The sequence below is a fragment of the Vicugna pacos genome, chromosome 9, assembly GCF_048564905.1.
Source record: "Vicugna pacos chromosome 9, VicPac4, whole genome shotgun sequence".
Taxonomy (NCBI): Eukaryota; Metazoa; Chordata; class Mammalia; order Artiodactyla; family Camelidae; genus Vicugna; species Vicugna pacos.
In genome coordinates this window covers 30,300,136-30,327,902 of record NC_132995.1, presented here as the reverse complement: position 1 = coordinate 30,327,902, position 27,767 = coordinate 30,300,136, and the positions used below count along the sequence as shown (strand labels likewise).

The following is a 27,767-nucleotide window of genomic DNA, read 5'->3' as shown; positions in this document are numbered from 1 at the left end:
TTAAAACTTGGCTTTTTGTAAGGTTCTGTTTACAAAAGGAGGCTTCCTTTTGTGAAAAGCTACTGCAAACAACAATACAGCACCAGATCAATAACTCTTCTCTCCCATCTTTATTTTCTTTTTCCTTCCTTCCTTTCTTTCTCTCTCTCTCTTTTTTTTTTTTCCTTTCTGTTTTTCTTCTAAGATCATAAGAGTGGTGAGTTGTATGGCATCAGGTTCAACCCCAAATGATAAAAACCCACACATCCTCCTTCCCACCCTCGCACACTCTCCGGGTGTAAATATTTCATGGTATTACCATCATTCACCCGATGCTTATATTGTCTGATCAAGCCTCTATTTCTGTCTGTTAGATACTCTGGAGGATAGCAGTTTTTCATGTCTGCTGCTCAGTCACATAAAGCCCTTGCTTCTCAAAGGTTCTTCAAAGTTCAATAATTTATTAAACACTGTGCTGGGGTCGGTAAGCACTCGCAGAAATGCATAACTACGGAATATGTGGAGCTATTAAAAAGTTTCTTTAATAAAAAAGGTGACTTTAGAGAAAATGACAGCATTGTTACTTACACCAGAGGGGCATACCCTCAATAGCTGAAGCTACCCCAGGCCAAGAGGCAAGGGCTTACAATGAGCAGAAGTACCTGGTTACAGGTAACAGTCATTACACAAACACACTGTGAAACAGACTACTAACAGAAGTCTAAAATCAGAACTCAAGTCCCAGATTTCCACTTCTGCAGTATAATGACTAGTCGGGGTCTCCATTTCTCCTCTTTCTAAATACAACTGAAAATTTGCAATTTCAGTCAAGTCCTTTTGAAGCTGTAGGCCAATGACATTTTTAACTTAATGATACTAATCTCAAAGTCTACTCATTACACTTATTCTTTCCTACTGATCTCTGAGCACAAAAGTTGAGAAGACACTGAGACAGAATCCCATAAAATTTAGGCAAAAGCAAGTAATAAAATATTGAGTATATATACTTCGATCAGCAAGTACTGAATTCAAATTTATCAGGAGCCAGAGGGAAAACATAAGCAGGTTTCAACATCGTCCTGTGCTCACAGGCTACAAAACCTAGTTGGGTGACAAAGGACACACTGAGTACATAGAAGAAGACCCAAATTAGTATAAAATGCATTGCAAAATTGAGTGGGACTCTTCAAGGACCACCATATTTCAGAGAAGGTAGACCTAAGCGAATCTGAGTGACAGTAGTCAAGGAAGACCTTAAGGAAGGAACAATTTCCTACATATTAAATTTTGTTTTCTTGAGTTGATTTCCAAATAAACCTTAGGAAAAGAAACTCTGATACCCAAATGAATGATCAACACACAAATAACTTCCGGTTAAACAAGGACAGATACAAACACGCACTTGGCTCTCTCCCAAAACCTCATTAAAACACCTGTAAAGAAATTAAAATGAGTCAAAAAACTAAAACAGTAACAGCAACAAAAACACACACATAAATCTTCAAGGACAAACAAAATGAGAGAAAAGATAAAAGCAGAAAGATGTCAACCCCACATACTGGAAGATGAAGAGGGAGTGTTAACTACTGTAACAGAACAGGAAAAGCTGAAGCCTACTGGCAGGGCAGGGGCTGAGGAAGGAACGGGGAAGACGAATGAGCTGATTCATGCCACCATCTCCAGAAAGGCTCAGGAAGTACAGAAACCAGGTACCTCTGGCAGCAAGTGCATTTCACTAGTGGAACTGAAAACAGGAAGCCGGGTTAGAAGTCCACAAAAAGAGGTTGGACAACACGTCCTTTCTCTCAGTCCCAACCATCAGACAACCAGCATAGCCTTGATCAAGCAAAAGATGGTTTACTGTCTGAAAGCAGGTGGCCCAGGGAGTTCTGGAGCCTGGAGTTCCCAGGCCAGCTATGAGCAGAAGTGAGTGCTGCAAGTCACTTCTTAGGACCTTCTCTTTTTCTCCAGGGTCCCATAATTTCATGAAGAAGTGCCTTGGTGGGGTCATTTTTCAGCTCTTGTGCTTGGCCTTTTTGATTACAAAACTCATGTCTTTAAAAAAAAAAAACAAAAAACTCATGTCTTTTAGATCAAGAAAATCACCTTGTATTATTCCCTTGTGATATTTTGGTTCTTACTCTACAACTCATAGAGTTAGACATTGGACCACATGGACTGATCCTCTAATTTTGCATCTTTCCTAATTTTCCAGTGTTCTGTCTTTGCATTGTACTTTCTGAGTTCTACTTTATTTTCTAATCCTATGGAAATGTTTATTTTTACTATTGCATTCTTCATTTCCAAGAGCTCTTCCTTGCTCTCTAATGCGCCCCTTTTTCAAACACACAAAAGTAGACAGAACTGTATGACAAGCCCTCACGTGCTCATTACAAGGCTTCAACGAGTATCAACATTTTGCTAATCTTAACCCGTCCATTGCCTTATCCTGCCTTCTCTTCTGAATGACTTCAAAACAAACCTCTGGCATTATATTTCAATTGTAATTCTCTGGTATGTATCTCTAATGCCTAAGGATAACTTTTTTAAAAACTATAATCATAACACATTATCACAACTAACAAAATTAACAACAGGAATGTTCCTTTTTATTAACGTCTGGTTCCTGTTTCATGTATGGGATATCTTTCCTCATCTCCTTAAGAATAATAACCATTATTTATTTTGAAGTTTTGTCTTCTCCACATTGTCCTATTTCTCTGGGTTCCTTTCCTTCTGTTTTTTGTTTTTTGTGTGTTTTTGTTTTGTTTTGTTTCATTGTTTGGTTTTCATTCCCTCATTCTTGTTGGAGGATTCCCCAATGTTTGGTCATCCTTGCCTATCAGTTCATAACTTCAAGTGAGGCAATACAATGAGATTGGAAGCTCTATGTGCAGAAACTGAGTTTATCAACTGATGGGCCTCACTGTAGGGTAGTACGATGGAAACCTGGCCTCTTTAGATTTCCCCACAAGTCAACCTACATATTTTTCCTTTGGGTTGATCAACTTCTTTGAAGAGGAATCCTCACAACTCCTTCTCTGGTTACATTAGTTAAATAATATCTCCAAATAACAGAGATCACAAAGGGCAGACCCTCAGATGTTTTCAGTGTGGGGAGGTAAATTTGGTATATTTGGACCATATAGGTTTTAAATTTCAATGTGCAGACTGCTCTTTACAATAAAGAGTTTTCAAATAAAACTCCACACTTTCAGGTTCTTTCAAAAAATCAGAGTATCTGCAAACACCAGGCCCACATTCACACTGTGAAGCTAAGTTCCAGGCAGGTGGCCCCTTTAGGAGGTAGGTGTACTTCTTATTTCACCACTGGCACCACCAGTCCCTGCTGTCTGCTCCTAGGGAGGTCAAGGTTAAGTTTCCTGCTCTAATGAGATGTGACTACATAAAAGGAAAATACATTTGTAAAATACACTTTTATTTATTTTCTTTCAGGGTATCCTGGGAAAAGGCTGGATAATCCAATGGAACAACAGTAAGATAGGACAAACTAGAGCCCAGCACTCAGCAGACAGGTGGAACATTGTCTGCTTCGTACCTTAGACAATACACCTCATGCCAACATCTGAGTGCCCTCACCATGCCCAAAGTCAGCTCTTCACAAAGGGTCACATACCCGGGTTTCAGTAGCACGAGCTAGGGAGAGAGAGAGAGAGAGATGGGAGAAGGGAAGAGAGAAAGACAGAAAGGGAAGGGAAGGAGAGAGAAGTGAAGGGAGAGACAGAGGCTTGAGAGAAAAGAACAGAGATTTGTCCAGTGCATTCCAAAAGGGAAAGGAAATTCTCAAAAACGCTTGTCCTCCACCAAAGGGCAGCAAATCCTGCTTTATAGGGGTAAAGATAGGCCAAGTTCTGAACTCATAGACTTATAAAAGCCCTAAAGTCTCTTCCTAGATAATATACTTGGTATTACTTATATATATATATATATATATATATAGAGAGAGAGAGAGAGAGAGAGAGAGAGAGAGAGAGAATATGTCATATTATATATGAATATATAATATTTTATATGGTATGAATGTCATGACCAAGCTTAGCAAACACATCAGGAAAATTCCCAGAAGTGTCCAAAGACAGTTTAGATGTGTTCAAATGACTTTTTAAAACACAAGATGATCAGCCATTAAAAATATCCAGCGATATTCTTTTTTTTTTAACTGGTTGGCAAACAGGCTTGATTCAGTTTCAGACTTAAAAGTCATGCCCGTGACTCCTGCCTATCTACCTATTAGCTAAAAACCACAATGCTACAAAACTCGCTTTTGGATTAACAGCCCTGTCATTTATCCTTTAAATGTTTATCTCCTTTGGTCACAATTTTATTGTAGTTAAACAGCAACTAGTGTGTGACCAAAAGCATTCAAATGCTCTGAGTGCACAAAGAGCACACTGTTCCGTTTTCCAGCTGAATGGACTTTTACTTGTGTGAACAAAAGACAAGCTCCTGATATTCTTCCAATGAAAAGGCAAGAAACAGCAAGGAAAAACATGGCACAGAAAAACCTCTCTCTGGGTTCACTTTACAAATGCTAATGAGGACAAGTGAACCAAATCGTTTCTCCTCCAAAAGTTTTAAAAAATCGTGAAAAAATAATTACCCATCTCGGCATCTCTTTTACAAGAGTTGTATTAATAATAATTCACAACCCACGGTAGCAAATATAGTACACGTTATCTAATATAGATACTATTAGAGAAAGCACGGCTACCTGCAAATATTGTGGCCGAAAACCAACGAGTTAGGTAAAATAAAAACAGCGGTATCACGCAAAGGAGCTGGAAGTGCTGAACAGACTTGGCATTTGCAACATGAAATTTTAAAAAGCTCCCCAAGTCCTTCAGAAAGCAGATGGGACTGCACCCCTAAGACCCTCTAACAATGTAAAGAAAGAAGCTCTTGCTGCCACCAACACTGGAAGGTGGTGAGGGCTCCCTGACCTGACTCTTACAGAAGACTATTAAGATCATTTTCATAAATGAGTCATATTCTGTCCCAGCCTTCTTGCTAACCTATCTCTCATGTATCTCTCATACTAGTATATCTCTCATTTATTCTTTAGTTCTTAAATAAGTTAATGCATTATCATTGTTGTAGGCTGTTTTAATTTGAAGGCATTGAAAAAAAAGAAGAGTGAGGAAACTGAATTTTGAGATTAATTTTCAGGATGACAGAAGAAAGTCTAGACAGGGAGGATATAGGTCAAGCGCTAGAGCACATGCTCAGTATGCATGAGGTCCTGGGTTCAATCCCCAGCACCTCCTCTAAAAATAAATAAATAAATAAATAAATAAATAAATAAACCTAATTACCTACCCCCCCACCATAAAATAAATAGAGTCGGGAAAACCTGAGCCCACATAAGCGGTTGCTACCTCAAGACAGAAGGAAATCTAAGGACTTGGGGTTTATTTTCCTCTTCGACAACGTGTAGAAACCGTGTTATTATCTAGGATGAGGTCTGGCTGCAAGTGACAGAAAATCCAAAATGACAGTGGCATCACCAGGTTGGTATGGTGGGTCTCATGCTGTCCGCAGAGACTCAAGCCCCCTTCCAGCTAATTCCTCTGCTACCTCTAAGGACTGGCCCTCATCTCAAGATCCAAATGCAGCATTTCCATTCCAGGCAGCAGGATAAAAGGAAGGACCTAAGAAGAAAAGGGCAAAGGACATACAGCAGCTTTCTCTTATGGAAGCATCCCGGAAACTACCCTAGGCTACGTCCTCCTGGTCACATGGCCACACCCAGCTGCAGGGGAGGCTGGGAAAGGCAGTCTGTACTCTGGGGAGCTAATTGCCCTGAAAAGCCCATGAGAGAAGGAGGCAAGAAGGAATCTCGAAGTTAACTTGCAGTCTCTACAGCAAAGAGAGCTCCTAGTTTTATAAAACTAAAAATAGTTGATGTTAGGCAAAAAAAGCTTCTTCAGAATAAGAAATTTGCAAATGCTTCAAACAGAAGAGTCACTAAAATATACAGACTTGACAATGGAGCCCTTGAATGACTTGCTATGATCTTTCAAGTACACCTCAAGGGTCTGGAGCAGACAACTGAATACTCTCCTGTGCTTTCTCCCCCAGGAGTGAGCGTTCCTGTGACTCCCACGGACCTGGAAGACTCTCCTCTGGGTCGTGGTAACTGCCCAAGTTCCTCAGCCTTGCAGCCCAATCACCTCCCATCATTAAGAAAGAGAGGCCTTTCACATCCAAGGGGCAAATCTCACACAAATGACATTTGGCTGATGCCCAAAGGTGATAGGGATGAGAGCAGGATAAATAAAGAATAATGTAGAAGCCAGTTAGGGCAGCCTTTCATTATAGCCCTTTCAAGAGCTTTTAATCTTGGTCACAGTCAGTCGGCTAAAAATAATTACTTCTTCTAATGCATGTTGTACACACCAACTAGCAGTAGTAACACGTCAGCCCTTTTCACCCAGGAAAGATGCGGCCCCTGGCTTGCCTACAGCCATCTGAAATGATGTCTGTACAACTGCTCCAGCCCGAGTCTTATCTGACAATGATATCAAAAGAAAGACCCACTATCAGCAATATTGTCAGGCCGTCTGTAAGTTGTAGAAGTACCTGGAAGAGGATTTAAACACCATCAGAAATATTTTTATAAGATTGGTTACTTCCTTTGATTATAATGAAGGTAAACAAAATTTTACTTAAGCATTCTTTTTTTGTTCAGAAGTTATTTCATTGTTGAGGTGTTTTGGGGTGCTGTTTGTCCTAATTCACTAGATTAATTTCTAGATTCCCCCTTAAATTCAAGGTACCTTTGAAACTGTCAGTCTGGTTAGTGGGAAAAGACCTGGAATTTTAAACTACAGACTCGGTAATTAAGCAGCTTTGTAATCCTGAAGAAGCCAACAAACTTTCTGAGCTTCACTGGGCCTCAGCTGAACTATGAGGAAGTCTGACTCAAAAAAGCCATGTGGTTCTTCAGAGAGTCACAGTACACATGGGTGGGTTTGTATAAACCCATATAAAGTGATATCACTTAATAATAATAGAATAACAATTATCTAAACATAAAATTCATCAATAGGACCCACCTGAAAGAGGGATTTGATAAGAGGATTCACAGCAGAGTTTCTTTAAGTCATGGACACTTCCAAACCCAGTTCACTAATACAAACATGATGTAAAAATTAAACGAAGACATCAGTGGCATAAAGGAAGGTACCCTATCATGCAAATGGATAAACGACAGCAGGAGTAGCATCTAGCTGTGGGTCAGGAGGGAGCTAGCAGCAGGAACATGAACAAAGTGGAGTGTTTTTCAAATAAAAACTCAGCAGCCAGATCTCCTACAGTTGGAAAGCCAGCATGGAAACCCTAGCTTTATGTGAGAGCAGAAAGCGTTCGACGTTCGGGGGGGGGGGGTGGTGGCTTCTACAAAGCCCACTTCCCAGCTGAGGAAATGGTGAGATTGAGCCCAACACGCTCCCTTTCAAAGAGACATCTAAATTACAGTCGTGGGCACTGTGTCAAACACGACTGTGAACGGAAACCGCTCACCTCTCAAGATGGCAGTCTTACCAAGTACATGTGGGGCCCGCGGAGGATTTACAGTGACTGGGAAAGACACAAACCCAAGTGGCAGCACCAAATAATAAAAGCAGGAGTTACAGCCAAATTATGGGGCCTCTGAGGACCAGGCAAAATCCACACAAATATTTTGTAAATTACATGAAGTGAGCATTATAAAGCATGCGCACAGATACTAAACTCGGAAGAATTTTTTTCAATTATACCAACAACAAAAAAGTGTAAGTTCCAAGAGGAGCAGCTGTAAATCTCACAACATTTTCATACTTTATTAATCTTTGCTGGGCTTCATCAAATAAATGTTTACATTGAAAACCTATCCCCGGGTTTTTTGGGTTTGTGTTTTTAAAAGCCTTCAATGAAGGATACTTTAAAATAAAAGGAAAAAAAAGGTCTTATCTGACTATGTGAATTTTGCTTGCAAACTCTTTGTATCTTGGGGGGAACTGGGCTTACTTTTATTATAACTGTAAACTTCATTTATCATTTCACAGGAGACATTAAAATAAGTGTGGGCAATCTGATATTGTCCCTTGCAAGCCACATTCCCGCCCTGCAGATAACACTGCTACCACACAGCTGGATAACAAGATGGTGTTAAAAGTACTGTGGAACCACATAATTGCTCCATCATTAGTGGCTGGGGGCGGGGGTTGGGGGGATGAGTCTTAAAACAAATTATTCCACATGGATTGAAAAAGGATCTTGACAGATGCAAGACTGGTTGCTGAGTTACAGGATAGAAATCAACTTCTTAAAAATTTTTATGGTCCTATTTGAACACTACCCTCTTGAGTTACAATTTCTAGAAACAAAACTGATTTATATTCAAATCCCCTTTGACCCAGCTCTTCTGCTGACACACCTATATGGATAGACCACATTTTTGTTTATCCATTCATCACTGATGGACATTTGTATTGTTTCCACTTTTTGGTGATTATGAATGCTGCTGCTATAGGGGAAAAAAAGTATATAAAAAAAGTGTAACCCTGCAAAAGGCTATATTTCTCCTATTACTTGGAAGCCCAAACTTTCCCTCTTAAAGAGATAACTATTGTGAGTCTTTCCAGAGATATTCTATCTTTACATAAGCATTTTATACAAAGAGTTACAAGTATTCTGCATCTTGTCTTTTTTATTTAAATATGTTAAAGACTGCTTCATATTGGTACATACAGAACTGTCTCTTCTTAATGGCTTCATATTGGTACATACAGAACTGCTTCTTCTTAATGGTACGAGAGTAGTACATCTTCTTTAATACTTTTAATGCGCCCTCTACTGATGGACCTTTAGGTTGTTTCTTATGCGTTACCACTACAAATAGCAAATAATGAATAGTCTTGTACATAAGTCTTTGTACACATGCGCCAGTAAACAAAGTGGAATCAATTCATGTAAGTAGAACATTTGGGTCAGAGGGGATTTGAATATAAATAAATCTTGTTTCCAGAAGATTTTAATTCAAGAAGGTAAAATGTAAGAGATGGAAATCCTGACTGTTGCTTTAATAAAGAGGGTCTCTAATCAGCAGCATTATTAGATAATGAGCAGTCTGCTGCATAATAATTTGTCTTAGTATCTTTATTGAGATATAATTCACATACATAAAATTCACCCATTTAGAATGCACAATTCAATGGTTTTTAGTATATGCACAAAATTTTGCAACAGTCATTACAATCTAAGTTTAGAACGTTGTCATCATACTAAGAAGAAACCCCGTACCCCCGTACCCATTAGCAGTCACTCCCAACTCCCATCTCACCACATTCATAGCCCGAGGCAATTGCTAACCTGTTTTCTGTTCTTTATAGATTTGCCAACTGTAGACATTTTATATAAATGGAATCACATAATACGTATTTTTTTTGCATTCAGCTTTCACTTAACGTAATGCTTTCAAGGTTCACCAATGTTGTAGAATATATCAGTACTGTCATCCTTTTTTATTGCAGAATAGTATTCCATGTAACTACACAATATTTTGTTGACCTATTCATCAGTGGAGGATCATTTGGGGTGGTTTCTATTTTGGGGCTATTATGAACAATGCTACCATGAGAATTTTGTACAGCTTTTTGTGTGGACATACGTTTTCATTTCTTTGAGAATGTATCTATGAGTGAACAAACGAGTGAAAAGGTGAGTGAACCTACAGAAACGTGTGTAAGAAATTTTTTTTTTAATGTGAGTATTGCCCAAGGAAGAAAACACAACACTGACACTTCACAGATTAACAAGAAGACTCTAACAATATTTTGTTGTCAGAGTACAAGTCAGTATCTTTAAAATGACATTTTAAGTAAGATGGCATTTATTTGAAAATGACTATGAAGATTAAATAAATGTCTATACACCTTAGGTTTAAACAAATCCAGAAATTTCACCAGCCAAGTGGATAGAGAAGATGAAGTTCTATTCCTTTAGATCTACAGCCTTCCACGATTTCTTCTCGATCCTCATCCTCTGAAATGTCTGAACTCCCAGGGTTTGGGTACAAGTCAATAAAGGAAACCTGTTCTGAGCTTGCACTACGTTCCATGCACCCTGCTAGGCCTGAAAGACATAGGGAGTAATAAAACCCTTGAGTTCTCATTCTCTAGGAATTCACATTTCAATGAGTGTGATACTTTTTGATAATAGTATGCAGAGATTTTAAGGGTATAAACCAAGGGAGAGCAAACTTTTTCCATAAACGGCCAGACAGTAAATATCTCAGGCTTTGTAGGCCACATGTGGCCCCTACTGAATATTCTCATTTTTCTTTTCTTATTTTTTTTCTTTTTCCTCTTGTTAAAAATCCTTTAAAAATGTAAAAAACCATTCTTAGCCCAAGAGCCAGCCCCTGGTATAAACTACGAGCAAAGGGAAAAATTACAGGTTCCCTATCTTACCAATTAAACATGCTGGATACAATTTAAAATTCATTTATATGAGTTATAATACCCTCAGCTCAACTCTGGTTCCTCTCACTAATTCTTCTTTATTTCCATGACTCTGTTGATAACAATGTTTTTTCTCTTACAGATGCCTTGGTAACTGATGAAGTGAACTTCTTTTCTGTCCCGAAATTAGGTCTATCCTTCAATTCTCAACTGAAACTGCATTTTGCAGAGCTAGCTGACATCTTGTTGAACACCAGACCCTAGATAACACACACACACACACACACACACACATACACACAAACACATCTCTTCTTACACTAATCCCTCTGTAGTAGTGAGAATGGTTTAGGCTACACCGTGAATAAACTCCCAAATCTCAGGGACTTCATACTGAAAGCTCCTTCTTGCTCCAGTTCCCTGTCCAGTATGGTCCAGTGAGGGCTCTACTCCACACAGTCACCCATGGACCCAGCCTAATGCAGAGCCCACCATCTGGAACACACAGCCCCCACAGGCACCGTGGCAGGGCAAGGGAAAGCACACAAGTAGCACACCAGCTCTTCAATGTCTTGACCAGGAGACGATACCTATCACTGCCACTTCCATTTCATTGGCTAACACTAATCATATAACACCATCTAACTGCAAGGAAGCTGGGAGTTGTGACCTTCCAGCGCCCTTAGGAAGAAGAACAAAAACTAGGAGTTGACTGTAAAAGCTGAAGCAGATATAGGATGCCAGCAACAACCTCACGATGGCTGGATGTGCCTCACTGATCTCACAGTTATGCATTACGCAGCATGATTGCTAAGGTATGGTATATAGACTACTCAGGCACAAATAAACCTCCACTCACCACCCTCAAACTCTCCATGCTAGTAAAGCCAGGTCATAACACATTTGTGACTTCAGTGCAGCAGAAATGAACTAGGGTCATGTACCCAGTTTGTTTCTGGGGTCAGGTTATAGGGCATATCCTGTAAGCACTTCTAAGGTGAAGCAAATTTTAGGCTTATCCAAAGCAATATAAACCTCACCCAAGACCATCAATAGCAAATATGCATTGAAATGCACACCTGAGAACATGATGAGAAAATGGTAACTGATCATTTTGAAAAAAAGACACAGAGCATCTTTTGCAGGATCCCATGCCTCTCCTATGTATCTTATATTCTCTTTGAGAACGTACCACATAAAAACCTACCTTACCTCAATATATACATAATGCCATGCTCAGTACTTTGTATTGAGTAAGGAGCTCAATAAACACTTCTTTATTTGAATGAAACACTGAAGGAACTGAGTCAATGAAATCATAGTGGAGCTGAATCTGGTTACAGCATGGCCTCTTTCAAAGCAACACTGGAGAGCTAAAAGGCTGGGACAGAAAGAGCTGCATCTTTCCCAGAAGAATCAGAGAAGGTATGTGGACTGGGTAGTCAAGTTGGACTTGGGCTCACAATGCCCCAAGGACACTGACAAATAGCCCAATAATAACCCATCTGGGTCTCAGAAGTCACTCCTTAGAGCTGCTCTGTAAAAGCCAAAAGGAATTATTCATTAGCAAGTGTGAATAACACTAGATACCACCAGCAGATTGTGTTTGGCCTTGCTGAATTATTCATTAGCATTTGTGAGAAATGTACAATCCAAAGTGTGTTAAGCCAATCCAGATTGTGCAGCAATGTTTGTTTTCCTTTAAAAACATTTAAAAAAAAAATCACCTCCAAGCTACAGTTCTTATATTTAAGACAAGTTATAAATCTGGCTAAATAAGTAGGTGAAGAGTAGAAAGTCAAGTAAGAAAGGGATAATTGCGATCGTATTTAACATTCATCATTATAATGACAGGCAGTACACTGAACCAATGTTTGTTTACCTGTCCACATCTTGCCTTTTTCGATACTGTATGGTCAAAGACAGTAGGAGCTCTACAATGAGATTCATACATGGAGGGGGAAAAAACTCCTTTGAGTCCTGTCACAGAGCAGATGCAAATTTAATTACCGTGCGTTAAGCTTTCCATCTTGTCTAGGTGTCCTTGGGAAGCAACTGTAAACAAGAAGCACTCGGCAATCAGGTGTCAGGGGCTCATTTGATCTGCTTGGAAATATGTCACAAATCCCTGGCAGAAAGTGAGTCGGGAAAGGGAACAAAGCGAGAGGCCTGACAGTGTTGGAGGCAGCTCTTGGGGGTGTGCCTGTTAGTGCTGGGGACCGCTCCCACTCCCGGCTCCAACGTCCCAGAAAGAGTGCTCCCTGCCTGACAAGGCTCTCTCATCTCACATTTGTTATACATTTTCCCATGGTCTGCAGAAATCACCACCACAACTGGGGAGTCAACTGGAGAGATACTACGCACAATTAAATTATTCGAGACTACGGGAAACCTAGCAGGAGCTGATTTTTCTTAAAGACAATTGGGGAAGTCTGGAAATTAGTGCAGAATCTAAATTCAGGTAAAAGAGAGCCTATCAGCCAGCAGTCTCAAAAGACAACCCTAGGCCTAGCTGCATCCCCATCTCTTTGGTGTGCCCCTAACTGAATAAGAGGAACATCTCATCCTACGAAGCTCCAGGTCTGAACCTGAGCTGTCAAATGCCACGTCATTTCTCTGATAATGGGTGATGCACATGTAAGGCAACTGAAAGGAAGTGATCCCTGAGTGTACGCAATTTGTAATTCTGCAAAGAGCCTGTAGCCTTCCTGAAGGGAGCCCACATCCAGAGGACACGGTTCAATTCTATAATTGCAGAAAATGGATTTCTGCCCTAACAACCAAGCCACGGTTTGAGAAGGGCTTTCTGCTGAATTATCTTATAGGAAATTTGAATTTTAGTACTTAAGTCAAGCTCTCCCCATCTCTATCATGAATAAACAACTTCCAAATGTTACCAAACTCAGGTTCGGCTGCTCGCTGCTCGCTGCTCGAAAGCCAATACTCAAGATGAGTGTTGGTTGGAAAGGAAAGGCTGCTTTAGTCAGGAGGCTGGCAGCCTGGGGAGAAGGCAGACTCATGTCCAAAACCCTATTCCAAAGAGTCTGCTCGACCATGAAAGTTCTTAAAGAGAAAATTATTTAATGAGGGGGTCACAGTCTTCATTATCTTCCACTGTGGGCAGACTTTCTTCTAATTGGTTGGTGGTGAGGTAAAATGGCGGTATTCCAGAAATCTTGTCCTCAGCCTGAAGTTATCATCCTCCACTTGGGTGAGGGTCTTAGTTCCTACAAAAGACCTCAAAGGTATTGTTATGTATATTCCTTGAGGAACCAGGACCCTGCCCCATGGCTGCGCTATTGTTTCTTGATTGTTCCTCCTTCATGTCTGCAGCTCATAAGCAACTGTTTGAATCTGTCCTTTGGAACTCAGGAGAAGTCAAGGAGGCTGAATAAAGCCTATTTCCTACAAATAAGAAGTGGAGAACATGCGAAGGATTCATACCCAGGATGGCCTGACAGGGTCTTGCCCCGTTTCACAAATGGAGGGGAAAAAAAACCTGAGAGTAAGCAAGCTCTATTAAACTTGGAGCAAATTAACTGATCTTTCTAAGCTTCAATGTCCTCATCTCTAAAATCAGGGGAGAATGGCAACCACGTAGGGTTCCTGTGAGAATTACAGAAGATAATACATGTAAATGATAGCCAGGATAATTACATTAAAGAACAGGGCAATTACTATTAATAATACAATTATTATTTGCCTAGTAACACAAGTATTCCCATGATACTAAAATTGTTCCTAAAATTCTCTGCAAACAGCTTACAACTATTTTATTATTGAACATATCTAAGATGAGCACAGTTCTCCTCCCCCTCGTTTTACCACTGTCAAAATGAGAAAGATATCAAAGACTCATCTCGGCTTCCAGAGAATTAACCTATTACCTAAACATCAGCGTGTGAGCAAGGAGGAACAGAAGTAGAGAGGAAAGGGTAAAAAAGGCACCTGGGGCCAGCAAACTGCTGGTCCCATTCATTTCTTAATTTCCCTGTTGCCTAATCCTCCTTACATTCATTTCAGATTCCTTCTAAGAGTGTGGCAACAAGAGAACGGACAGAACCAAAAGGAGACACCTAGTGGCCAAGTAAGCTAGTAAACCTGCACTCAGACTACAGTAAAACAGCAAGTAATGTCAAATAACCTTACAAGCCAGGAAAACCTCTTTTTAGCATGTGATATGTCAATTAAAAGCAATAGAGAGAGAAATGTTAAGTATAAATGAAATATAATACTTCATGTGTTAAATAAAGCTGCATTTTAAACTCCTATTTCAGACTAAAATTCACTGCTTCTATACATTGGGAAGGGCTCGGTTGTGGAAAGAAGACAGGTTTCTGGAGTTAAACACACCTGGGTTCAAATTCAAACTCTGCCACCAACTCGTTGATCGAGCAATACTTTCTAAGCTTTTCCAAGTCACGAAGCATGTAGAAAATTGTGATATTTGCAAGGTACATTTGAGTAACCAGAAGAGGCTGCTGGGGCCAGAGTTGAAAGAGGACCCACCTGCCCATTCCAAGAGCTAAGAGGACCATTATCTCCACAATCGATAACTCATTCAAGGCACATCAGTGGGATGTGCTCCTTAAACAATCTACTTGATATTAATGGGTCTCTGTTTCCTCATCTCTAAAATGGGGCAAATAATACCTATTTCACAGGTTTATTATGAAGATTAAACTAGGTAACATATTAATAAAATGCCTGTCACATACTAGGTACTCAATAAACGTTTTCTTCTTTGTATGCTACCTCTTTTAGTAGCAATGCACAAAGATCCTGTTACACCAACAAGCTAGCTTCTAGAACTATATTATATAACTTATAAATAGTAACAATAACCATAGCTACTGTTTAAGTGAGTGCATATTATAAACCAGACAAGTGCTGCGTTGTTACCTCACTGAACCCTTGAAACTACATTAGAAAGCAGGCATAGTAGATACCATCTTTTGCCCACCCAGTATCAATTCTGACCATTTTTCTTGTTGACAAAATCCTGATTTTGACCGGGGCAACCTTGGGTGCACCCAAAAGGCTTGCTTTCCCGGACTTCCCTGCAGCGGGAGTAGCCATGTTGCACTGTCCTAGTTGATAACACTGAGGTGCAAGTCTACTCTTGATTTTAATTTTTTCATTTATTTTTTTCTTAATTAAAAAAAAAAAAAGCCTTTCTCCCCTCCCCTTCCAGCCTGGACCAATGCCTGATGGTCTACCCACCACCTATAAAGGAAACCTTATGCAGAATGAGGTGAGCATCCTCTACAAAGGCCCCTAATAATCCCTGCGTCCTGCTCCTCTACCTCCTGTAATCCCGCCCCTTGAGTGTAGACCAGACCTAGTGACTCACTTCTACTAAACAGAATACTACGGAAGTGATGGGGTGGCACTTCCAAGATTAGGTTACAAAAAGACTGTAACTTCTTGTGTGTGTGTGTCTGTCTGTCCATCTGTCTGTCTCAGGGACACTCTGGGGGCAGCAAACTGCCATGCTGTAAGCTGCCCTATGGAGAGACCCATGTGGCAAGGAAGTGACGCCTCCTCCAGCCAACAGCCAGTGAGGATCTGCAGCCTTTCCATGGCCACAAGGCTGGGCTTGGAAACAGACCCCCCTCCGCCCCGAGCCAAGTCTGAAAATAAATGCAGCCCCGCCCAACACCTTGAGTGCCACCTTAGAAGAGACTCTGAGTCCGAGGCACACGGCTAAGCTGGGCCTGGGTTCCTAACCCACGGAAATATAACTGTAAGGTAGGAAATATTTGTTGCTTCAAGTTGTTAAGCTTTGTGGTAATTGGTCACATGGCAATGACAGAGCCTCTTCACCATCTTTCAATGGAATTATCTGGTGAGAATGGCAGAACAGGGCGCTAAAAGATACTGGGTGCTCGGGCACTTTCAAGGGCAGCTCCTCCACCACCTATCTCCTAATTCAGGCCAGAAAAATAAACCTTTATGTCATTAAACAATCTAAATCGATTCTCAGTGATACAATAAGTACTATTATTGTTATGGATGTTCCCAGGTAACATCTAATGGGTTTACGTAATACAAACATGAAAAGAAAAGTAGTGGTTCTCAAGAGTTTAATTCAGTGGAATAAACAAACAAAAAAAAGAACTCAACAGAAGGTGCTGGTCAACACAGTATTCTGTCAGAAGTGTAGATTACAAAAGGACACAGAATGACCCCATTGTTTAAAAAAAGACACACAGACACACAAATACTCACGCAAACACACAGGACAAAAAGCCTTGAAGGTTATAGACCAGAGGTCAGCAAATGTTTTTCTATAAAGCGCCAGATGGTAAGTACTCCAGGCTTTTGAGGCCATGGGTTTGTCACAACAACTCAACTCTGCCGGAGCACGAGAGCAGACAGAAACAATATGGGCACGAATGAGCATGGCTGTGTTCCAAGAAGGCTTTATTTATGGAAACAAAATTTTAAATTTCATATTATTTTCATATGTAACAAAATATTATTCTTCTTTTGATTTTTTTCCCAACTATTTAAAGATGTAAATACCATTGTTAACTCAGGGGCCGTACAAAAACAGGCCAGATTTGGCCCAAAGACTGCAGTTGACTAACCTCTATTATGGAACAAAACCATCACAGTGACTGTGCTTGCCTGGGAAGTAAGACTGAGGAAGACCTTCTTACTTTCTTCTTGAAACTTCTCACCATTGTCTGAATATACGAGCGTGTATTTTATAATCAGAACATGCAGTGAAATTTTGTTCATTTGAGGTGGGCACAGGAAGGAAGAAAAAGTTTCTTGGGGGACACTGGGAATTGGAAATGCACTGAAAAAGTAATACAATAAAAACTGTCAGCTAAGCCACAGAAAACATTTTCAGTGGTCCTAATGATTCTCCAAAGTGGACAGAAACCATGTGTCTATTTGTAAACAAGTGATATGAGATGGAGAATTGAGACAGACTGAGGGAACCTACTGTGAAATGTGCATGAGTTCCCACAAAAAATAAAACTCTACCACACTGAGCAGAAACACAAGAATCAATAAGGACCTACTTGGATAGCACAGAGAACTGTATTCAATATCTTGTAACAACCTATAATGAAAAAAAATCTGAAAAAGAATATATGTATGTGTGTGTGTGTCTGTGTGTGTATAACTTTTGAATCACTTCACTGTACACCTGAAACTAACACAACACTGTAAATCAACTATGCTTCAATCAAAGAAATTCTTTGCCAGCCTCCCCAAAAAGAAACACAAGAAAAACCTGGAAATACAACATAAAGCATTTCTTCAATCCTATGTGTACATTAGACGTTTCATATTTTCAGAAAATATTCTATTCACTTTACAGAAATATAACATGGAAATACAATTTACAATAAAATTCTTCTTTGCAATTTTGGTGAAATTCTTCAGGATTATAAAACAGATGTAACTGATGACATCCAGTCACTATGCCCAGCTCTTAAAAGAATACATTCTACACCTACCCAGGTAACTACACATGTAACAGTCAGTTCTGTAGGCACCATGTCATAAAGCCATTCTAGCTGTCACCATTCCTGTAGAAAAACAGTAAGACAGAGAAAACACCAGTTCTGGTGTTTCTTGTTAACATTTACCAGATGATCCTAGGGTTAGAGATGACACTGCTAAATATTCATGTCTGAATACAAGGCAGGCATCTCTAATTTTGAAAAGGCTCTCCCTAAAGTACGGAAGAAAGTCAACATAATTATCTTAATGACTCCAAAGCAGGTGACTTGTTTGCCTTCTGGTCCTTCTATTCTCATTCCCTCTGCACATCTAGGATAGCCCCCTGGAGATCCACCTTTATATTTCTCTCTCTCTCTCTCTCTTTTTAATACAGAAAAAGGTATTTTTAAGCATATGTAAATATTTTTCTAGACCATACAATGACCAGAAGCACTAAGAAATAGGCATGAATAAGAGCTGTCATCTCATACATGTTAAAATTGTGAATTTTTATGTTAGGTAAATTATACCTCTATTTTTTTAATGTAGGCAAAAGAAATACAACCATACTGATAAAAGAAAATGTGGGAGTGGGAAATATAATCGCCAATGTAAGTATCTAACTCAAAAACTTTTAAATTACTTTTGGATGATTTGCTGGTTTGAACTCTCCTTCTTCTTCCCCTCCATGCACACACATACTAAGCATCTCATTTCATCTGTCCTCTGACTTGGAGTTTTCATGTATAAAATAATAGGAAGAACCCTTTTCTTTGGCTAACTCATAGAACTATGGGAATTAAATGAGAGAGATAAACAATGGACAATAACAACTGTTGGCAAGGATGTAAAGAAATTGGAACCTTCTGTACATTGTTGTGGGGATGTAATATGGTACAGTTGCTTTGGAAAACAGTTTAGTTAAACATAGAGTTACCATATAACTCAGTAATTCCACTCCTAGATATATGCCCAAGGGAAATGAAAACATGTCTCTACGAAAACTTGTTCACAAATGTCTACAGCAGCATTGTTCACAGTAGCCAAAAAAAGAAAACAACATATGTCCCTCGAGTGATGAATATGTAAACAAAATGTGGTACATCCATATAATGGAGTATCATTCAGCTGTAAAAAGAAATGAAGTATGTATACAATTCTGCAACATGGATGAACTGTGAAAACATTTAGATTATGCTAAGTAAAAGAAGCCAATCACAAGCGATCACATATTATATGATTCCATTTATATGAAACGTCTGTAACAGGCAAATGTCTAAACACAGAAAGTAGATTAGTAGTTGCTGAGGGCTAGGGGTGAGCGGTTGGTAAGAGAGAATAGGGGATGACAGCTAATGAGTCCACGCTTTCTTTCAGAGGAGAAGAAAATGTTCTAGAATTAGATTTCAGTGGTGATGGTTGTATGACTTTGTGAACACATCAAAAAAAAAAATAACACTAAGTTATGTACTTTAAATGGGTAAACTGTATGCATGCAAATCATAATGAAGTTCTTTTTAGAAAAAAAGAATAGTCATCTCTAAGTGGGGAAGTTGGGGAGGACTATGGGGGAGAGTTGTTATTTTCCATCATAATCCCTTTGTACAATGTAATTATATTTAACATGTGAATGTTATTAATATGATAGAAAAATAGAAATGATTATTAGAAAAAGTACATGCAAAACTGTACAGACATTACTGAAGACACACTCTTTCCTCATAAAGTCAACCTAAGAGAACCAATCTATGTTCCCTACTAGGTATCATACAGAAAAAGTAAGTGAAGGGTCATCCCGCTGCTGGGTGACAAGATGCACCATCTCACACACACACACGTGTGTGTGTGTGCGTACACACATACGAATCTCCCTCACACAGAGAAATAAGTAATGTATATCCATTATGCAAAATTAAAAATATATTCTCAGGACATCATACCAACCCTTCCCTAAGTATCAGGATAGCCCTTCCATTGGCAGAAATTGCACTGTGCTCTGTAGACATGCAGACAGGGTTCCTGATCTCCAGGGACTCACCATCAAAGAGCCACCAACTAGACCAATGAAATGGTGAAGTGCAAAGTGATCAGAAACTGGACTGATAAGTGGGCATGATGGAAGGAAAGATTTGCAGAGGCAGAGACTTTCAAACTCTTGAGAAGAAGTGGATTTTCCCCTAGATGAACTGTGGGGAGCGGGAAGGACAGTGGGTTGGATGGATGAAGCGAAGTTGAAGGGGGTATCTCTGACAAAATAAATAGTAAATAGATGGGCCTGGAAGAAGGGAGGCAGAGCTGGGAGGGGAAGGTTAAAGCTGATGTTGGTTGTAGGGGCTGGCTGTTTAAGGAACAGGATGCTAGCCGTCTGGCTTAAGCCAGACCTCTGTCTAGAGAACTGGACTGGGCAACTGGTTTTCTAAGTTGAGTTGATTCTCTAGTAGCAGATGAGATTGGACAACTGGCTGTCTGGTTGGACCAGCTCCCCGTAAAGGGATGGGAAGCCCTCTGGAGGCTATTGTGCAGTAAGAAAATCTCTTTGTTTCCTGTGTGTGTCGTGAGTCTTAGTCTCTGTTCTGATACGAGTGAAGCCCCATTTTTATGACCTCATCTGACCTTAGTTGCCTCCCCAAAACCCCATCTCTAAATGCCATCATATTAAAGGTTAGGGTTTCAACATGGAGATACATTCCCCTTTGCCAGACCCTACAGTTCCCAGCCTACCCTGCAACCAGGAATGGCCAAGCAATCCAGATCTGGCCAATAGGACATAATGAAGAGTCTGCTAGGAGCTTTGTGGCGAATACTTTCTTCCTAATATAAAAACTACCTTTGATCTTCCTACCCTCTTCCTGCCTTGAACAGTTACATGAGGACATGATGCGTGGTGCTACTGCAACCATCTTGTGATCACTGGGTTAAGCCAACAGACCAAAAAGTCCATTTGCCAAAGACAGAGAGCAGAAAACTAGAAAGTGCCAGCATCCTTGATTATATTATTTAGCCATTGCTCCAGATGAGCTTCCTCCTTTCAGACCACTTAAGATGTGAGAAAAGTCATGTTTAATCAGCTGTTCAGTGGGAATTCTGTTACTTGCAGCCAATGTTTTTCAAATTCATTCTGAGCAAATGCACAAAACTCGTTAATGTGCTTCTACTCTAATGTGATATTGGCCACCCAACCTGGGTTGTAGACATTCAGGAGTTGCAATCAAGTGAACACCATACTTATCTATTCTAGCGGAAGAGAACTATCATTTTGGAAACAATAGAGAATCTCTACATCACCACAGAATGTCTCTTCCTCTAAGATTTTGTATGAAGGGTTCATAACATGCAGAAAAGAACAGACAATTCTGGGAATACAAATTACTTCCTTTTAAAAAAAAAAAAGAGATTGAATCTCGTATTCATTAGAAACCTAAATAAACAGACCAGAAATCCGAAGAAATCTGAAGAATCTGAGGCTGTGGTATTATTCAGCTTTTTTACTATTTGCATATGATGTTAACAAGTGCAAAACTCCAACATCTTAAAAAGAAAAGGTCCAGCAGGGAACTTCATTGTTAGATTTGACCTGGTAACACCACTACACCAAAAAAATGCTTTTTTTTTTTTTACTACTTCTCCATGTTGTACACTTTTTAAAAAATGGTTTGTCATGAGCTGATTCAAATGAGGGAGTTGAACAAATTTCCAAAAATATCTTCAATTTGTAGAGTCTGTGTATTGGTATTACGTAGCTTAACTACTGTTTGTTTTATTGTTGTTATTGTTACGTGTTTCCTATCTTCTTTCCAATCAGTCTCCTATTAATATACAACTGTTTTCTTAGCTAAAGTAAGTTTCATTGTAAGATTTAAAGTTCTAGAGAAAATCCTTATATAACATTCTGAGTAATACCTCAGGAGTGTTGCCATGGTAGACGGGAGACCAACTCAACCTTTTTCCAAGATGCTTAGAACTGTCACATATAACTTTTTATGTTATCTTCATATAATTTGTATTTCAAGATGACAGGTTAAATCACACAACGACTGTCTTTAAAAAGCCTTCAATTACATCAAACATCTCAAAATAACAACTTTTTCCAAGAGTTCTCAGACTCTGTCCTCAAACCCAAGTAAGAAAACACATTTAACTGAGGGGAAAATCCTCCATCATTGAAGAGTGGGTAATTTGCTCTCTAGTTTTCCATAGGGGCATCTCCTCCAGGACTCTAAACTCTACAGGTAACCCTGTATTGAGTGCACCTTTAGAGAAGTCAGCCAAGCCATCCATGTTAGAGATCTTGGCTCTAAATAAATGAAGGTTAAATAAAACACAGACTGAAAGAGGAGCTCCCTCTAGAGTTTGAGGTCTTAGGACTCTGCCAACAGACGGTTACCCGGTTGTGATTTAAGCCCCTTTGAGTCTACAAATCTCTCTTACAAAGCTCAACTCTCTTCTTTCCTTATTCATTCACTTCTTCCGCCATCACGATGTTCCCTCTTCTCCTAGACCAAGCACATTTCACATTTCATCAGAAGCCAAAAATGTCAAACGTTTCCATGGGTAGACAGAAATCTGCAAGCCTTTTTGTTTTGTTTTGTTTTTTTAATGCCTGCTGTTATTATGAGAGGTGACAATGTGATCTCCCTCAGGCACCTCTCCATCCATCCATGCCAGGCAGGTCATTTTCCTTTTATCAGAAAGGAGGGTAGGTCATCGCATTTTAGTGCATGTTGACACCACTGCTAATAAAAGCAAGATATGAAGTCGCTGCCCTTAAGGTGCCTTAAACTCCACCTTACCGAAAACAGCTATTTCACAGTTCCTCCACTGGAGTTGGAAGTGGAAAGTGATTTGACACCACATTGCCTTAACCACACAGATCTCAACCAGGTAAAGCACAGGTCGGATGCCTAAGTGAAGAGGTTATCCCTCTCTCATTCAGGTTAGCAAGATGGTTCCTTTAAGAAAGCAACAATGAATCAGGACACTGACTTGACAGATAAAAAAGCAGAGGCAGGAACAAGATCCATTCTGGATCATGTGTCTGAAAATAGTACTAGTGAACTTAGAGATCCACTAATCCGTAGCTTTCACACTTAAATTTTAAGTTTTAAACCATTAATTCGAAAGTAATCTTAGCCAAAAGTATAAACATATAAAATACAAAAAAATAAGTCAGGCTATTCACAGGCCCCCACCTCCTGCAGCAGGAGTGCCCAGGGCACAGTCTGCAAATCAGTGCACCAGAGCCTATGCACCATTTTGAAAAGGGCAAAACTTGAGATGTTGCTGTCCATTCTTTCATTCTGTTTTCTTCTTTTCTTCTCTTAATGGCCATACTGAACTCTCCTCTCGATCACCTCCTAAACTTAAAACCCCTAATGAGAGTCCCCAGTTCACTTGCAGGTAATCTAAGAAACACACTATAAAATAAAACAGGTACTTTTTTACAACCTATCTTGACAAAGATTCATATTCCTTTTCCAGAAGGGAATTTGGCAATGTGCATCAGAGAGCCTTAAAAAATAGTCCTATCTTTTGACTGATTTGTTCTATTTCCAGGCATTTATTCATTGTAAATAAACAAACAAACAAAGCAAGCAAGCACGCACACACATAAAGATGTCTGTTAATAAACTAGTCAATACAGCATCATTTATACTAATAAAAATAAATGAAACAAGTTAAATGGTCAACAATAAGGAACTGTTTAATTAATTATTATAGCTATCTGATGGGCTGACTGTGCTTTGGTACTAAAATGTTTCTAATATAATAAAAAATGCAAAAACTAGTGGTAACTCTATACAGTACCATCTGGAAACGTAAAGATAAATGGATGGAGAGATAAAGTATAAAATTTACTTACTAACTGAACTGGATACAAAATTTAGTTCTATTTACTTTAGCAAAAGACACATAGTAGGTTGGCTTATTTAAAAAGGCAACATAAAAGTTTATCTGAAGTTAACTAACTGACACTATACCCTAGCATTACTATAATTATTGGGAAGTTGCTATAATATTCTCTTTTCTAATGTGTTCATGTTCCACCGTCCTTTCCCTTTAACACAATGCTAGCTATTTGAGGTAGGCCTAAGGGAAGACATCCCACTAACAATAATGGAATATTTTGATCTAAGATGTCTTCAAAAGACATAGATCCACTCTGATTATATTTAAACTCCATGATAAATCTGTCCCTAAATATTTCTGTAGACTATGCCACAACAGATGGCAGCTTACCGAGGGTCTGTTTTGTTCCAGACACTGTGCCAGATAATGAAAAATACACAAGACAAATGAAAACTCAGCCCTTGTCTTCACGCAGCTCATGGACTAGTCACGTGAACGGATGAACAGGCACACTGAGGTAAAAGCTAAGGAAGTGCGTGAAACACTGAGGGCAGCAGAACAGAGAAGTCTCAGAAGAGCTGGCATTTGAGGAGACTTGAAAGCTATGTCATTTTCTCATTCTCTAGGTGCCGGTGAGGTGGGAGAGGAGTCCAGGGAGAGAAAGGCACAGAGGCCTACATCTGCTCAGGGAGGCGCCATGTTCTTATAGCTGGAGTATCAGGTGTGAGTTGTTGCGGGGAGCAGGTGGGGGTAAGGGGTCAGCCACAGATAATGAATGAGACCTCAGATGGCAAGCCCAGGGGTCTGCATTTTTAACCTGCAGCCAGTGACAAATCTCTAAGAAATTGTAAAGAGTGTAGTCATGTGGTCACTTTCCATGTCTAAAGATGGCAAGAAAGAACTTGATGGAAGGTAGACTGCAGGCTGGGAGCCTGAGGAAATAAAAAAAGGTGTGCACACAGGAGTGGCATGAAGATGAAGAGATGAAAGACAGACATAGGACAGAGCTAGTACTTGGTGACCAACTGGCTGAGGAGAGAGAAGTGCGGCCCCCTTTCATCTGGAAGCCCCTCCTGCATTCTCCCAGGGCTCTCTCCCTCCCCAGGTCAGTTCTCTGCCACAAAGAATCCACTGAGAGCTCCTCCCTGACCACCCAATAACCCTTTCTCCTCTTACCCTGCTTTATTTTTCTTCATAGCATTTCAAACTACCAAAAAGTTGTTGCTTGCTTACTTGTTTATTTTCTATCTCTCCCTGCGGAGTCCGAGCTCCATGAAGGCAGGTATGACCTGTCTGTTTGGTTCATGTCTGTGTTCCAGAACTCAGAACATGTAAGAGCTCAAAAAATATTTGCGGAGTGAGTGAAGGAGAGAAGGAGGGAAAAGGCAGGTGGACAGGCCACTCAGATTTCTGGTTTAAGTGCTTGACTAAAGCATGATGTTATAAACTAAAATCAGTACTATGGGGCGGAGAGGTGGCAGGGAGCCGAAACACAAAGATTACCTGTCTTCAGTTTGAGAGTCTGTTATCTGCCCAAGCACTGCCTGAACACTATTTAGTTAAGTCTTTCCTGCTAAGAAAACGACAAAAAGGAAATGAGGAGGTACCTGTGGAGGGCCTGGAGCACTGCACAAAAGCAAGTGCTTTTCAAACAGGATCTCCCTCCATCCTCACCGGACATAGTATCCCTATTTCTATGCATGAGGAAACTGAGACTAAAGGGTTAACTGGTACCCAAGGTGACCCAGCTGAGTATGGCAGAAACAAAACTAAAAATTCCTACCCTATCGACAGCACAACACTAGAAGCAAACCAGGTTCAGTCACCAGAAGTTTTTCCTCTGCTTTGAGAATACAGTTAGGCTTTGCCTCCCCCATCTCCACTTCAGAATGCTTTTTAATGGCGTCCCAGATTTATAAGAAAAGATGGCTTTCACCACCGTATTTTTCCTCTGTCTAAGAAACATCTTGCCTAAGACCGACCTCTGAAGTTTCTAAGACTTGATCATAGCCAATTCAACTCCTGGTGTTTGAAGCTCTTCACCACGGGGGAAAAAGAATGTCTTAAATGAGAATAACAATCATGCACCCTCAATCTCCCCTCTCTGTTATTTATTTTAAATTTCAATTTCCACTTTACAAATCACACAAACCGATCTCTCCATCCCTTAGCAAAATTACATAAACACCAAAGTAAACATTTCATCCTGTCAGCGAACCCCAGGTACCACTGGGCTGGCATCTAGTCCCTTAAACCAATGGTCGCAAGCTGACAGAATATGCAAGACAAGTCGGAGAGTTTAGCTGGCAGAGCTGCTCAGATCCACGTTGTGCTATTTGAAACTCAGACCACATGAGACAACAGTTCACTTTTTTCACCGTGGCAACAGATTCAACCTCCTGGCCCTGTGAAAGTCATCTGAATATATTTAACCAAAGGAAAAACGAAAAAAAAGAAAGAGCAAGAGAGAGAGAGAGAGAGAGAAAAGAAGAGGGAAAAAACTTCCTATCTTCTGATTGAAGATATATTCAGCACTCTGATTTTTTATGCACATTTGATCATGCTGTTGACAGCCTTGGAAGTTAAGTAATATGGACTGCTGCACAGAGGTTTCAAACCTTGATGGAAACCAATGGCAGGCTCCTTTTGACAGTCAAATAATGACAAGCACGTTGCAGGCCAATGCCCGTCATTCACCAGCATCTCCAACCTGCTCCAACTGCTGCACAGCGACTAAGTGGAGGGTCAGAGGTTAAGCTCCAAGAAGCCAGCGATGAAGGGCAACTGTCATGCACCACTGCCTACTCTGAAGCAGCAAGGAGTGGCTGTCTCCTCCAGAACATGCAAAATGTTCTCATTCTGTCCAGGCAGAGACACATCTGAAGGTCCTAAATGAGACCATTGCCAATTCATGAAGCTCCAAACTGACAGCATGCCATTCAAGCTGTCTCCGATTGGACTTTTTTTTCCTATTTCAAATCACAAATGCATGCAAAGTATACAGTTACGCCTAACTCTTCAGCCGTGGCTTTAAGCATGCTGGGCTTTTAGACACCTACATAGACTCAGACACATACACATTCTCAGAGCCTAAAAAAAAGGAAAAGAAATGCAAAATTAATGTATTCTTCTTTAGGGAGTTTCTAATAAAGTATATCATTCAAAATGGCACAGAAGAACCCAGATATCAGTTATCTAGGGAAGTTCCTAAGTATCTACAAAAGAAAATAATCTTAAAAGGGAACTAATTTCATCTTAATATCATATTACTTTGAGAGTACAAGAATGTAACTGTATATACAGAGAATTTTACTTAATGAAAGCACTATAATTTAAAGCACATAGTAACTTACCAATACATTTTACAATTTTTTGAGTTTGTTACAAGAATATTGTTCACAAATGACTCAGAGTTTAGCATACGATACAAATACACCCTACAATTCTAAGTTTGAGATTTTATAGCTTTTTTACAGAGTGGAATTACATGATCCCACTCAGATGTGTGTATTAACGTATATTAAAAAGGGGTTTTCTTCTTTATCTTTATTGAGTAAAAAAGAAACGTCTCAATTTATTTAGAAGCCATATGACTGTCGCTAAAAGTGACTCGCTAGGACTGAAAATTAAGTTGGACAGGTCTTCTTACGCCCTTTTCACCAACAATAGGATTTCTATCCACAAAGAGAGCCATAAGTGGGCGTCATCAAAGACAGCCTTAGAGGTATGAACTTGAAAATGAACCTTAATAAAGGTGTTGGTCTACACCAACTGCGGCACTAAAGTCACTCTTTAAGCCCTGATCACTATCACCCACCCTTTCTTAAGTAAACCTGGGGAGAAGAGATAACCTATAACTCTAAGAGGCAGAGCTAACAAAGACATCTCATTGTTAAAGCTTGTACAGACAGAGAGGTCAACTAATCACCATTTGCTCTAGCAACAAGAACATAGCTCATCTCATACAGAGATGCAGACAACCAAATGTAAGTTATTTTAAGTAATGTATGCCCA

The 27,767-nt window shown here is 39.8% G+C and overlaps 1 protein-coding gene and 1 long non-coding RNA gene across 2 annotated transcripts in view; one reads left to right on the top strand and one right to left on the bottom strand.

The window, feature by feature from the left end:
- The window catches only part of FTO (FTO alpha-ketoglutarate dependent dioxygenase), a 344,072-nt gene that overhangs the window by 296,059 nt on the left and 20,246 nt on the right, over positions 1-27,767 (bottom strand). The window lies entirely within an intron of this gene.
- On the top strand, positions 18,082-24,240 carry LOC140698472 (uncharacterized). Its single transcript, XR_012076265.1, has 3 exons — positions 18,082-18,188; positions 18,456-18,517; positions 24,165-24,240. It is a non-coding gene; the product is annotated as an uncharacterized lncRNA (long non-coding RNA).